The 15,488-nt window shown below is 37.5% G+C and overlaps 1 protein-coding gene across 1 annotated transcript in view; it reads left to right on the top strand.

Moving 5' to 3' along the window:
* Positions 1-15,488, top strand: part of DDAH1 (dimethylarginine dimethylaminohydrolase 1) — a 256,618-nt gene that overhangs the window by 74,769 nt on the left and 166,361 nt on the right. Inside the window, exon 2 of the mRNA XM_023208428.2 lies at positions 7,359-7,474. The gene's annotated coding sequence lies outside the window, so the exon portion shown is untranslated. The remainder of the gene's footprint in view (positions 1-7,358; positions 7,475-15,488) is intronic.

Consider the following 15,488-nt stretch of genomic DNA (forward strand, 5'->3'; position numbering starts at 1 on the left):
ACTTATCAGTAAGTGATGTTAGTTTGTGTTTATTGGAAGCTCCATTATAGCAGGCATCCTGTCTATCTTGTATTCCAAGTACTGGGAACAGAACCTAGTACCTTCATGGGCTTGGTATACATATATATCAAATTGGTAAATGGACTTTAAAGAACATCAGCCGGGCACAGTGACTCACGCCTGTAATCTCAGCACTTTGGGAGGCTGAGGTGGGTGGATCACCTGAGGTCAGGAGTTCGAGACCAGCCTGGCCAACATGGTGAAAACCGGTTTCTACTAAAAATACAAAAAATTAGCCTGGTGGCCCATACCTGTAATCTCAGCAACTCGGGAGGCTGAGGCAGGAGCATCACTTGAACCCAGAAGGCAGAGGTTGCAGTGAGCTGAGATCACACCATTGTACTCCAGCTTGGACAACAAGAGTGAAACTCCATTTCAAACAAACAAACAAAAAGATAAAGGATATCTATATAGTCTAATATATCTCAACTTTTTTAAAGCAAGGAACAAACAAAAATGTTTGTTTTTAAATTATTGATTTGGTTGGTTGGTTTTTGTTTTGTTTTGTTTTGTTTTTTAACTTCTTTCTTGACAATTAATAGGATTCCATACACATAAAAGTTCTTAGCGAACACTTAACAATTTACTGAGTACTTGTTTGATGACATCCACCACCAGGGGGACATCAATCCACTGACTGGTAGCTGTGGATAGAGAGAAAATCTGGCTGAAGGAGAAGCAGATCTGACCCCAGGGGACAAAGGCAGGCAGAGGCACCTAGTGTTCTGGTAGTGTGGCTCCTCCAGGGCTTCCCCATGGCTCTGCAGACAGAGGTGGTAGGAGGCAGGAGAGGCAGAGTTATCTCTGGAGAACCCAAAAGAGAAGCAGCAAGAGAGGACTCTAATGCAGGCCAGGCTGCAATGAGAAACTGCCTGGCCTGGAGCAGCCCTGTACCAGTGGCTGCAGCATTGCAGAAACGATGGCAGTGGTGGTGGCGGTGGGGATAGGTGGAAGCAGCAGTGGTGGTGGTGCCACAAGAAAAACTTCTTAGGGAGGTACTAACATGGAAAGCAGCCTCTCACCAGGCTCAAGCCAGAGGGACCTGAGAAGGGGGCAATGATGGCAGCGACAAGCAAGGGGCAGCAAGGAGGTCCTCAAGAGTGTCACATTTTCCCAGAAGAAAGGAAAGGATTCAAAGAACTGAAATCCCAGCAGTTGAGCATGTGTGATCTCAGTCAGAGCCATTGGCTTTGTTGTCATTTGGGTTGTGTTTACTTTTCAGTATCATTCTCAAGAATTAAGCAAGATAACATGTGCAAAGCATCTAGCAGAGTGTGTGGGGTGTAGTCAGCAAATGTTGTTTCCTCTCATTGTTGGGCAACCACTAGTAGCACCATATCAGAATTAAAGCTGGAAGAAGAATACTGTGTTAAGCTCTGTGGAAGAAACAATGATGAATTAGACATTGTCCATGTCTTCAAAGAGTTTACAATATGGAAGTGACATGATCATTCAAAAAGCAGAAAGTGCAAAGTGCTGTCTGAAGCAGTGCCAATAAGGTGTTAAGTATGTTCATATATGTTCATATATACTTATACCTGTTTTAAATTCCAGTGTGGGGGACTGGATAAGCTTTATGGAGAGACCTTGGGTCTTAAAGAATGGATATAATTTAGGCATGGGAAGCATGGGTAAAGGATAAAGAGGAGGAGAAGATAGTGAAGGAATAATAAGAAATTTGGAGGAAAAACAAGATTAGAGTAGTAAAAATAAGGAAGAATTTCAAACAGGAGATGATGAGCAAAAGTATATAGTGTGAAGGACTTCTGCTTCTGGCTTTGATAAAATTACTAGTACCAGTTCTCTTACCATAAATAGCTGTAAAACTGGACAAAATATAGGGAGCAACTGTTTTCAGACACTGGAATTCAGGCAGTATTGAACTTTGATCCCTGGGGAAAGGGAAACACATGAGATGAACCCCTTGGTCACCTTGTCTTTTTTCCTGGAAGCACAGCAAAGTGGAGCCCAAGTTGGTAACAGTTGCTTTACTGTTCTGAGGAGGCAGAGATCACAGTTCAGGGCTGTTGAGGTGGTTGGAATTTGTAGGTCAGGGTAATGAAGAGAAAGCTGTGCAGAGAAACAGGTCCAGAAATCTGCATATGGGTACTGTAAAGTCTTTGGACAAATGCCAAACTTCTCACTTTCCGGGTGACAGTCTACAAAGTCTGGTGGCAAATAGCTACTGGGGAGCTGTAAGCTGGATAGAGATTCCAGAAAGTGCACAAAACTGGAGATGCAGATGTTCCAAGTGGAGATGTTCTCAGTGATTCCCTGGGGTTTTCAGTGAAGAACCCAGAAAGGCCAGGCAGTAGGAGCAGGGCTACCTAGCCCTGGACTCAAGGCTATACTAATTTTATACAAATAAAGTTTAAAAACAGCTTTGTAAAAATTAAGCTTATCCACTAGTAAATTAACGTAACAAAACTTAACGCTCTTTAAATCCAGACCTGATAATGTAGTATTTAATGTCTAGCATAAAATTCAAAAATTACTAGATATGTGAAGAGGCATGACCACAATAGATTTTTTAAGTCAATGGAAACATACTCAGAGATAGCAGATATGTTAAAATTATCAAGCAAAGGTAAAAAAAACTCTCATAAATATGTTTAAAATTTTAAAGAAAATATGGACTCCAATAAATAGAAATTCTCACTAGAAAAGTGGAAATTAGAAAACCAGCTAGAAATTCTAGAACTGAAAACATGTAATACCTAAAATGAAAAAAAAAATCACTAAATGAGCTTAACAGCAAAATAGATTCCATAGAAGAAAAAAAATAGTGACATTGAAGACATGGCAATATAAACGATATCAGCTGAAGCACATAGAGATAAAAGCACTGAAAAAAATGAACAGAGCCTCGCTGACTTGTGGAATAGTATGAGGTGGCCTAACATCTGTGAAACTGGAGTTCCAGAAACAGATGAAAGAGAAATTGGGGAAGAAAATACATTTTAAGAAGTGATAGCTGAAAAAATCCCCAATTTGGTGAAAAATATTAACCCATAAAGTAAGAATGTGAATAAACACCCTGCAGGATAAAAAACAAAGAAAACCAATCCTGGGTACATTATAACCAAGTTTATGAAAGCCGAGGATCAAAGAAAAAAGTCTTAATAGCAGTACAAGGAAAAAACCCATTCTGCGCAAGACCCAGGGGAACAACAATGCTGATTTATCAATAGGCCAAAAGAGAATTGAATAACACCTTTAAGGTGCTAAAAGAAATAAAACCTGTCAACCTGGGATGAGAAACGTAGTGAAAGATAAAGATCCCTTTAAAAATGAAAGAAAGGAAAAAAGAGAAAATGGGAAGGGAAGGGAAGAAGGGAGAGAGAAAGGAAAAGAGGAGGGAAGGAAGGAAGGAAGGAAGGAAGGAAGGAAGGAAGGAAGGAAGGAAGGAAGGAAGGAAGGAAGGAGAAAAGAAAAGAAAAAGAAAGAATGAAAGAAAGAGAGAGAGAGAAAGAAAAAGAAAAGAGAGAGAAAGAAAGGGGAAGGGGAAGAAGAAAAACACTGCCAAGCAAAAACCGAATGTATCAATGGTACACATATACTATAAGAAATATTAAAGGAAGTTCTTCAGGCTAAAGGAAATGATACCAGATAGAAACTCAGATCAACATAAGAAAATATCTAGTGCTAGAAGTGCTAAATATGTGGGTAAATAGAAATTACTTTTTTCCTTACCTGTCATTGAATAAGTAAAACTTAATTATAAAGCTGAGTTTTTGGTAGACATTGCAGTAGTCTGGGAGTCAGGAAATCTGGGATCTGGTCCACTTCTGTAACCTTAGGTAACTGGCTTAATCAATACTTGATATTCCTCTCTAATTGGTAACAATTCAAGAAGTTTCTTTTTTTTTTTTTGAGATGGAATCTCACTCTGTTGCCCAGGCTGGAGTGCAGTGGCGTGATCTTGGCTCACTGCAACCTCCACCTCCTGGGTTCAAGCAATTCTGCCTCGGCCTCCCAAGTAGGTGGGATTACAGGCCTGCACTGCCACGCCCAGCTAATTTTTTTTTTTTTTTTTTTTTTTTGTATTTTTGGTAGAGATGGAGTTTCAACATATTGGCCAGGCTGGTCTTGAACTCCTGACCTTGTGGTCCGCCCACCTTGGCCTCCCAAAGTGCTGGGATTATAGACATGAGCCACTGCAACTGGCCTTAAGAAGTTTCTTTTTATCATTGCTGAATACCTCAAAAGGGCTATCTACTTATTATTTCTTAAATTTAATGTATATATGAATTGCCTAGGGATCTTGTTAAATTCAAGATACATTAATAAAGTTATTGTGGTATATTAAAAAGACAGACAAATAGATCAATGAAATTAAAAATATATATATATTATTTTTTATCCCTTTTACTTCTAACTTATTGTTTATACTTAGGCTTTATACATAAAGCATCTCTCTTATAAACTCTATAGCATTAGTTCTTGCTTTTTTATTCTGTTTGATAATCTCTGCCTGTTAATTGGAGTGTTTTGTTCACTTTACACTTAATAAAATTTTTGATGTTGAGGTTACAGCTACTATTTTGCTGTTTGTTTTCTTCCATCTATTTGTTTTGTTTTGTCTCTTTTTTCTTGTTGTTCTTTTGTTTCTCCTTTTCTTCCTTCTTTTGAATTTGTTGAGAATTTTTTTTCATTATTTTTATTTTTATTTTATTTTATCTTATTTTGAGACAGGGTCTCACTTTGTCGCCCAGGCTGGAAGGCAGTGGCGCGACCTCTCCTCACTGCAACCTTCACCTCTTGGGTTCAAGCGATTCTCCCACCTTAGCTTCCCAAGTAACTGGGACTACAGTTGTACGCCACTACCTCTGGCTAATTTTTGCATTTTTTGGTAGAGACAGAGTTTTACCACGTTGTCCAGGCTAGTTTCGAATTCCTGACCTCAAGTCATCTGCCCACCCAGCCTCCCAAAGTGCTGGAATTATAGGCATAAGCCACCACACCGGACTCGAGAATTTTTTAATATTTTGTTTCCTCTATTGGATTGAAAACTATATGTTGTTGTTTTATTTTGGGTGATCTAGGGACTGAAATATGCATCCTGAGCTTAGCAGAATCTATTATGATTTCACATCACTACATGTGTAGTATAAAAAACCTACAAAGCAAATTTTCTGTTTTCCAGTATGTTCTTTGCACTGTTGTCATACTTCTACATAAGTTAAGAGCTCCATGGTAAGTTTTATTATTTTTGCTTTAAATAATCAATTGTCTTTAAAAGAAATGAAATAAAGGTTGACATTAGAGCAATTCTAGAAAAATTCCTAGGTTTACTCTGATTACTGTATTTTCCAAATGTTGTATGTGAAGTCCTTTACAGGCCTTACCTGCTGGGTTGGATGAAGCAATCCTTGAGGGAAGTCACTGCTATAGTCCTGTTGGCTATCCCTCAGAATCTCTTCAAAATTCACCCTGGAGAATCAGAAGAGAAAGATGCTTAGAGAGGAAGGGAAATACTGGCAAGGGGATGGGGAGAATGAAACCTCTTTAAGACTGTATTTTAAAGGCTCGTTAAGCTTCACTTTTAATGCAGTATTATTTGAAGAGATATATTTTCTTTTGGAGGCAGTTTTAAGACACTAGGGGGTTAGTTCACCCAGAGAGATGCTGGTAATTATATTTGAATTGTCAGTAATTCTAGTTCCATCACCAGAAAGCAAAATGCAAGTAGTAAAAGATGACTCTTTACTTGAAATCTGCGGGGGAAGAAAGAACTTTGCTTCTCTGAAGGTCATCTGGTGTTCAAAGAAAATGTATCATTGATGATTTAATAATATATAACATGAGAAATTGCATTAGTATAATTATGTTACGTTTTATCATCTTATTTTTTATGTAGAGAACAGATTGCATTAAATCTGCAAGTATCATATTTGAGTTAAAATTGCATTCAACATACCATAAATATATACTTCCTAATCATTTAAATGTTTGCAATCATTGTGTATCTCAGTTAAAATATATGTTTACATTATACTTTAAATTTCTATTTCCTTTGGACATTATTGTATTTTGCAAGAACAGAAAGATTATCTAAAAATTTTCTGTAATGATAATGGAAACCATGTTAACATCTGAATCATGTTCAATGTGAAAAAGAGAATTGGGGCCAATTTAACAGTTAGTACCCTTTCTTGGCAGAGAATGATAGAGCACTGTTGTAAAAAGGACTGCTTTCTTTTCTTTTTAAATCTGCAAAGTGTTACTAAGTACCATAGTCCCTCGCCTTTGGAAATACCACGGCTTTTTGGGTCACCAGCTGTGTATTATATACCAATGGAGAGTACAACTCATGGCCGTTTTTTGCATTCTTAGTGCTATTCATGGCTGTTTCTTTACCTCATGAGCTGCATGACACCTTTTATTTAAAGAAGTCCTCATGTTTGTGATCACTGTGCATCAGGTTATCAGGTCTGTGGCTGGCCTTCCAGTTGTTCATCAGTCTGAGCTCACGAAAAGCAGACACAATTGGCAGAGTCATTGTGCTGTTCTGTTAGATTAAGTCATCCTGGTGGTATCCAAAAAATTTCTGGTGTAAGAATTATTTTTTTCTGTTTTGAATTAATGAAGCAGAAACACAAACTGTGAACATTGTCTGTAAATAGGCTTTGTTCTTTTATGCAAAAGGTCCTTAATGGTAAGGCCTGCAAGAAAATAGTATGTGTTATATTAGTTTTATAATGTTAGTGTTCATGCAGAATGATGGGGGGAAAACCAGCTAGGTTTTATTTCTTACTGGTTATTATTGGTTGATGAATTGGTTAAATCATATGAAATTGCTGTTTGTGTAGACAATTTCATATGACTCAACCTAACGGGAAACAAAGCAGCTTCAGTTCTAGGATACAAGATATAATTCAATTAATTCGCTCTACATCATTGTGACTCTGCTGCAAATATCTTAAATTAATACATATAACTTAAAAATTGGAACTGGAAAGGCAAGATTTGTTTTCCTTTTATTCTTACTTTGCTTTTACTCTGTGTCATTGCTCTCTTGCTTTCAAGGAAAATACAGACTCTATATATAGAACATCTCCCGACATTTGCCATTCTGTAGGTCTTGAGGGGTAAACAAGTCAGAACACAAATATTACTTAGTTGTGGGTTAAATTCATCCTTCTATTATTCTAACAATAACTTAAACTTGCAGCCCTTCCTTAGTGAATTTTCTGGAATTCTCTTCTCTCTAAAGAAGACTATTTCATCACAGAAATATATTAGAGGTATTAAAATGCCTTTCCCCTCTCTCTTCTTCCATATTTCTCCATTTGCAGTTTCATCTGTACGGAAAAGGAGCTCTGGTTGCTTTGGCCAAGACTTTTCAGTAGGAAATGCTTCAAAATACAAAGCAAGAGCTATTTTCAAGAAAGACCTTCTAAATTTGTATTAGGTAAGTTAAATTGTAGATGTCCTCCTTTACAACTCGAAGTAAATACATTTGATTTAATTATATTAATCAAAATGTACTTGCGTTCAAGTGTTCTTACATGTCAATACTCCTGGATAGATTTAAATTACATTGACAGAAAACATCCATTTCCTCACATTTTCAAATACCAAGCAAGCAGCAGAACCTGGTCTTTAGCATGGTTGTATTTGAAAAAAATGTAATCCAGCCAAGGCTGATCTTGTTTTTCCTTTATGCTTTAAGCCAGAAGCAATTATTTTTCATTTCAAGATTAAGCGTCTGTAACGTTGCCACTCGTCGCTGAGGCTCCTGGTTTCAGCATGTCTCCTTGGTTCCCAGCCAGCTCTGGGTGTTCAGGTAGCAGCTGTGACTGGGAGTGTCTCTCCAGCCCACATTCCTTGGCCATGAATTTTGCAGCCCTGTTTATCTGATGAAGACCTCCCAGTAGTGAATTGCTCATGACATTGTCACACAAACCTTAATGAATGATATGGAAAGATACTCAATATTTTTCCTCCCGGAATGCCTACCAATCCTCAGTGTCCCAGCCCCTTCACTCCAGCTGATCACCGCAAAGGTTTGGTACTGAGATCCAGTGAGACGTTTGTCCTGCAAAAACCACATTCTCACTGGATGCCTACAAGTCCTCTCTATGGGACTGTTACCTAAGCCTGTTTAGAGAATTTTAACAATTACATCTGCCCATTTGCTGAGTTTCACTACTCTACACTAATTATTGACTTCAATTTATATTTTTAATGTACAATTGCTATCACCAACTTCAGTGCATGAAGACCTCTCTTTCTTCTCTTCAAACCCATGACTTTGCTTGGGGTAACAGGGATGGCTTTATAGCATGTCTTTCTCATTATTTCATGTGTCTTCATTTTGCGTTCCCAAGTCAGATTGTAAATTCCTTGAGAAAGGAGCCCTGAAAACTAGAAATACCTATACAGACAGATAGTTAAAAAAAAAAAAAAATTGGACAGAAAGACATTTGTTGCTCTAAGAATCCAGAAAATTTGCCTTAACACGTTCAGAAGAGATCTTTGGCTACAATATACAACTCCTCTCCTTTCCCCCGCCTGCCCTCTGCTGGAACTGCTAATGAGCAGTAAGATGGCAAAAGCAGGACATTGTATGGGAAATGTGGGAAAACAGGGGCTAGTCTGACTAGAAGGCGAGTTGAGTAACTGTGATTTGTAAGTCCACAATGGGGATCTTTGAAGTCCTTCATGATGTGCCTCTGTATGACTAGCAACCTCCTCACAAGACTCTGTGGTTCACTGTGCACAGAGATATGATTCGGCCTGCCTGCCTGAGATAGACCAAGTGGCCTTGTGTGTGCTTTTCCTCCTCTGTGCTTGTTTCATCTGCAGAACCATCTGATGGATGGCAGACAGCTGAACCAGGTACAGCCCCTTCCCAAACACAAATGCCCTCCCCACTCACCATTCCCCAGAGCCTTCACCACCTTCATCTATGAAAGGCATTTACTAGGGTCTAGCAACACTGCCAATTTGGTAATGCAAAGCAGGAGATAAGTGTGAAACTCTAGACTGGTTTACTGTTTCAAAGGGCAGCAGGATGTGACAGCTGCTGACGCAGCCCTTTGCCCTTGGAGAGGAGAAGCACGAGTGTAATCACTAGATGACCTCTCCCTCCTGCTGTCTCCTGGGTGGTAGGGACAGTCTCTCTCCCAACCCCACTCTTGGTCAGGTGGCTACATATTATGAAAAAGACAAGGAAAAACATGTTTTTGCTTTTAAAATTATTATTAAGAGAGAGTACTCTTTGGGGAAGCAGAATCCATTAGCTGAATTCATTTCAGTATCTATGGTTAATTAAGTTAGGCAGCCTTAACGCAATTTTATTATGTAGCCTTTAAGAGCTGTTCTGGTAAATGCCCATCCTATAAATACTAGCACTACTTTATATGTGTGATATCCTTTTTGGAAGGGTAAATCTGAATTATTATCCAGATATTAATCTGCACACAACCCCATCCAGACAATGCAAAGATGCTTCCTCATATTTTGAACATTGTTCAATACATTCAGAAGGGGGAAAAACCGCTCAGATGTGACTTTCTACAATTTTAAGTCAGTGGATAAGTCAGCCTGGTTGCATCCCAAAACATACTTTGAACATCAATTTCACCTTACTCCTGACGAAGTAATTGATTTCTACATTTCATTCTGTAAATTAAACGCTAGACTTTGAATTACTAGAAGAAATACACAGCCAATAAACCTTTCTTATAAAATGACAGTATTTTAATTTATTAGATGCGTTAGCATGTATTCATGCCTAAGATTTCATCAATCAATTTTCCATTTTAAAAAGCAGTCTCTGGAAGCAACAGTGGAGAGATGCTGAGTTCCAAAAGCAATGTTGTGAAAGGCAGCAGGTCTAGCGTTCCAGGCACATGCTTAACTAAATTCTAGTCAATAACCATGTGGCTCCAAGTGTAAACCCACATTTTTTAAAGTATCTGCCTTCTGAACTGACTCTTTTGGAATGTCAAAATTTTTAAAAGAAAATATTTAAATTTCTCTATTTAAGAGGTGTGCTATGTTTGTTCAATATTGGAGCAACCTCTGATATTATTCTAAAATATTTATTTTGCCACTTTGACAGCCTTCTACACTGCCATTGGGTTTTGTTTTTGTTTACAGTACTAAATTTCAATAGTTGGCTTCAGATTAAATGCATATTCGTATGTTGTGGTGATTTTATTAATTAGTTGCTTTTGAAAAATCTTTTAAGCCGAAAGTCACTCCAAAATAGAAACTCTAAGAATCACTACCACCAAGTTAAATTTAAGTCATGTACTCATTTCATTCAGTCATCAAAAATATATTTAACACACAGGACTTGACTAACTTATCCCTAAGCAAGGTAGGCATAGCACCTGGGGCCCACAATACTTTTAGAGGCCTATAAAAACAGTCTTTTAAATCAGAAGAAAAAAAATTTTTTTTCCTTTAAAATCAGAAGAAAAAGATAAAATTTTAGGTCAAAGAAAGTATATATAATATTAATATATTCATTTTCATACCAGCATGATCATAAAATATACTTTTAAATAGTTTTTTAATGAAGGAAGGGGCCCATGATGGCAAAAGTTTCCAGGACCCATAAAATGATAATGCAACCCTTCATGACATATGCCAAGTTTTATCTATGCTAGATTCTAGGTGTTAGAAGATATGTAGGGCACAGTTTCTGTACCCAAAGCACTCATAGTCTAATGAAGAAAGTGGACATAAAACAGGCAGTTTATAATGTGGTTGGTTCCCTTGAAATTGTTTGAAAGAGTACTTACAAGCTGAAAAACACAAGGGTTTTACTACAAAATGTCATTTAACACATAGACTTGGCCTTATGTTTCTTTCAGTTAAACTTATACAAAAATTAGGTTTATATATATATCTTAATGCTACATAGACAGTGTAAGTATATATGTGTGTTCATTTTAAACATTACTGATATTGCCATTCAGATCTGTAAGTCAGAATGTTCATTATTTTATAAGTACTGTCCATCAAAAGGACCACAAAGGAAATTCCACGTGCTGGTATCAATGGTCCAATGAGGAAAATGAGAAGTGAAATCTAGTTCTCCCTAGCTTAGCAATGCTTACCTATGTCCTTTCAAGTTTTACCAAGATTTCAGAAATGGAACAGAGTCCTGGCTGCACTTTCCCTCTTCATAAAATTTCACATATATGTGAGATGCAGCATTTATTTTTTTTCTGTTACTGTTTCTAATTCCAATAATTTGGGTAGTCACAATGTTCCCCCTAAACCTAAGTCTTCCTTGTTAATATTTGAGTCCATTTTTGCATTTTTTGATTGTCAATTAGAGAATGATTTCTGAACATTTTCTATTTTTAGAGCAATTTTACCTTCATTATCTTATTCCACACACAAAAGCTTTTTGAATAAGTAGGACATCATAGGACATTCAAAAGAACACAGACTCAGACAAGCCTGGGTATAAATCTCAATTCTGCCAATAAAGCTGTATTACTTTGGTCACTTCATTTAACCTCATTTGCATCTCAGCTTCCTCATCCATAAAATAAGGATCATTATGCATGTCTCATAAAGTTGCCATAAGAATTAGGATAATGTATGTTAAGTGTTAGACCAGCACCTGAAATTTAGTAGAAGCTAAATAAGTAGCTGCTATTATTATTTGCCATATTTTATAAATTAGGAAACTGAAGCATAGACATATTCCTCATGCCAGTATAGGGGGTTAGGGCACCTAGTTATTACAGGCAAACTGCACACTTTGTTTTGAACAAGGCTTATTGAAAATGAGGGTATACACTACAAAGTACAGAAGAAAAAGATGCAGAAAAAACACTGACATCAAACCAACCAGATAACCAATATATGTTTATTGGGCACCTTGTAAGTATAAGACATTCTGTGTACAAGTTGGGCTACTTTGCAAATGACAGAATTCCAACTTGATCATGCAAAAAAGAGAATTTGCTGACTGATGTCACCCAAACACAGAATGTGGACAGCTGGTCCTATGGATGTCTGGACTCAGTGGCAAGTACACTTTTAGGGCTTATACTCTCTATTTCTGATGTATGTTTCCAGTTCTCTTTGCAGATGAGCTTTCTCCATGTCATGGGGAACATGAATCCTAGCAACTATGATCTGTCATCTCATCCTAACTAAGCAGTTCTACCAGCAAAGAAAGAAGATTTCTTTGTCTTTGTCTGCAGTTTGAAAACAATCCTAAAAATCACTTGCATTGAACCAATTTAGGTCACATACTCTTCCCTAAGCCAATCACCAAGCCAGGAAGATGGGGTAATATAATTGGTCCAATTAAGAGTACATGACATGTTAGGAACTTGAGACCAGCGTGGCCAACATAGTGAAACCTCATCTCTACAGAAATACAAAAAAACTAGCTAGGTGTGATGCACACACCTGTAGTCCCAGCTACTTGGGCGGCTGAGGTAGGAGGATCACTTGTGCCTGGGAGGCAGAAGTTGCAGTGAGTGAAGATCGCACCACTGTACTCCAGCCTGGGTAAAGACCAAGACCGTCTCAAAAAAAAAAAAAAAAAAAAAAAAAAGGGAGTACATGTTACTGTTGTCATTAGAATAGAGGGAAGTGTATTGAGTGAGCAAAAATCATAACCTTTACCTTCAATGAGTTATAATAGAAAAATTAATATTTTAATGGTAGAGTTGGCTCAAAGAGCCAAGAGGCCAGAATCTCAGAATGTCTGGCTGAGATGCCATGAGCCCTGAGCAGACATGTCACATGGACTGCTCAGCCAGGAAGGGAGGCCTGTCATACTTTTGTCCCCCACTTGTGTTATCTCATAGATTACAGACTTAAATTTATTTCTTAATATGCATACTATTTAAAGAAGGAAGTTATAAACATTTGGGCATTATCTTAGAGAAAGCAGAACTTTCTAAAGAGAGTGACTGGAGGCTGGACCACAGACTAACATCCCTGTTGGCTGAAAAATTGCAGGCTGTCTTGTCCTGTTTGAAAGCATATTCTGACAGATTGCTTAATGCTTTTCCTTCTTGTAGCATGGGCTTGGGGGAGTGGTACTCAAAGCAGACTTACACATTGGATTGTATAGTGAATGAACTTTTCTTAAGGGCTTTGCTGGGTTTATTTAAGACATTGAACTGTTTGCCCTTGTCTCCAGTAATTCAATGACTACTCATCATTACATTAGTGGGAGAACTATTATACTGTATTAGAGATACGGAGATCTTGTGACTGGGTGAGGAGTCAGTGTTTTGACTTTTTATGCCAACATCATTATTTTCCCACTCATTTCACATTTCTCCTGTCAGTTTAGCCCTCAATTCAAGGTTACCTTGATTACTTTCAGGTCTTTTAGTCATGAATCTTTCTAAACTATTTTTACCTCAAAATGTTCCTATCTTTTCATGTACTCACTTTGTCTTCTTTTCTGTCTCAAAATTAGAGGTTTTCCTAGTCTTTTCCAGCACTAAATTCTTCCCTCTTCCACCTCCTTAGAAAACTAACTTCATTCATTACTTCATCTTCTATTTGCATTTTCAACTATCCCTCTTCATTGTATCTTTCTCCACTTATGCACCACAAGCCTACCTCTTGAAACAGTATCAAATGAGATCATGTATGGGAAAGTGCTCTGTTACTCTGAAGTGGAATATAAATATGGAATAATATCATAATCCTGTCTTTCTTCTTCCCTGCATGATCATTTTAAAAAACCATCACTATAAAGTATTTTTTAATTTTACTATATCACTGTTCAACTCATTACCTAATGTCTTAAAATCTGACTCTGTCTCCTAAAATACTATGTTGGGGGTTCATAACTTTATCTTCCAGTATTTGACACAGTTAACTACATCCTCCTTCCTTGGTTTCTGTAACCTCATAACCTTGGTTTGCCTCCTCTCCCTTTAACCATTCCTCTTTCCTTCAATGTCCATCTTTTCCCTTCTACCTCTAAATGTGAGTGGTATCTATCATTCTGTCCTTGCTTCTCTCCCTCTCTCTCTGATTTTCATAAATACTCCTTGAAACCACCAACAAATTCTTTTCTTCAACCTCTGTTAATTGCCTGCTGAGAATTTTAACTTAGATGTCCCACAAGCCCCCAAAGAAAATGTATTTTAAAGTAAACTCTTACCCCACTCCAAATATCTTCCACCTTATCTCAGCCAACAGTGTTACTCTTTTACTGAGTCACCTAGGCTTGAAACCCTAGTTCCGTGATTGATTTTTTCCTCCTCCTTATCCCTGAATCTAATTTCAGCCATATTTTACAGATATTTACTCTGTCTCTGCCTTCTCTTCCTTCAGGTAGTGATAGTTCAGGCTGCTGGGATAGCACATAGCCTATTATTTTTGCTTTCAGTGGGGTTGTCCAAATGTATTTCGTGGTCATACTCTTTTTCCCTTCTTTGTTCCTTAGCCCTTCTCTGGGCTGAATAACCATTTTAACTTTATTCATAAAGACCACTAAATCTTCTATGCTAATATTTTCTCAAAACTTCCACTAAACATGTTTAGAATGACTAGAATGGCCTCTATAACATGCTTGGTAAGTAACAGCTGGGCGCAAGTTGACTATTGTTTATAAGTAGTGACATGACAAATATACATTTCATAGCTATATGTCTTTATTAATTTGCATTTTCAAATACAGTCAGCATCTTCATATTAGCAGATTCAATTGTGCTTGATTCAGAATGCTGAAATTTTGAGGATCTAAAGACATGCTAATGAATATACACTGAACATGTTGCCTGAGTTTTAATACTTTTTCACCAATCATCAGAATATAATTCTAGTTTATGTCTAAACTCATCAGAAACATCACCTTTCAGGCTCTAGGATTCTAGCTCTCTAACCTTGTTTCTGCAGATCCCATTAGCAAAAAAATGATTAAGGAAAGCTTCAGTTTTCCCAGTTTTGACATTAAGGGTATTTGATGCCACAGTAGCATACTGTGCAACTGTAAAAAGAATAGAGAAGCTCTTTATGTGTCTATATGGAAAGATCTCTATTAGGAAATGAATGTTCATGTCTCCCTCAGAATTCATGTGTTTAAGTCCTAACTCTCAATTTGATGATGATATTTGGAGATGAGGCCTTTGGGATGTAATTGGGGTTAGATGAGGTTATGAGGGTGGGACTCTCATGATGTGATTAGTGCCTTTATAATAGATGCCAGAGAGCTTGCTGGTTCTCTCTCTGCCATGTGAGGACATGGCGAGAAGGCAGCCATCTGAAAACCGGGAAGAGAGCCCTCACCAGAATCTGACCATGCTGGCGCCCTGATCTTGGACTTTCAGCCTCCACATTGTAAGAAAATTAATTTCCATTGCTTAAACCACCCAATCTATAGTCTTTTGTTATGGCAGTCTGAGCTGACTAATATAATCTCCAAGATTATTATTATTATTATTATTATTATTATTATTATTATTATTATTATT

The sequence above is a fragment of the Piliocolobus tephrosceles genome, chromosome 1 (assembly GCF_002776525.5).
Source record: "Piliocolobus tephrosceles isolate RC106 chromosome 1, ASM277652v3, whole genome shotgun sequence".
Taxonomy (NCBI): Eukaryota; Metazoa; Chordata; class Mammalia; order Primates; family Cercopithecidae; genus Piliocolobus; species Piliocolobus tephrosceles.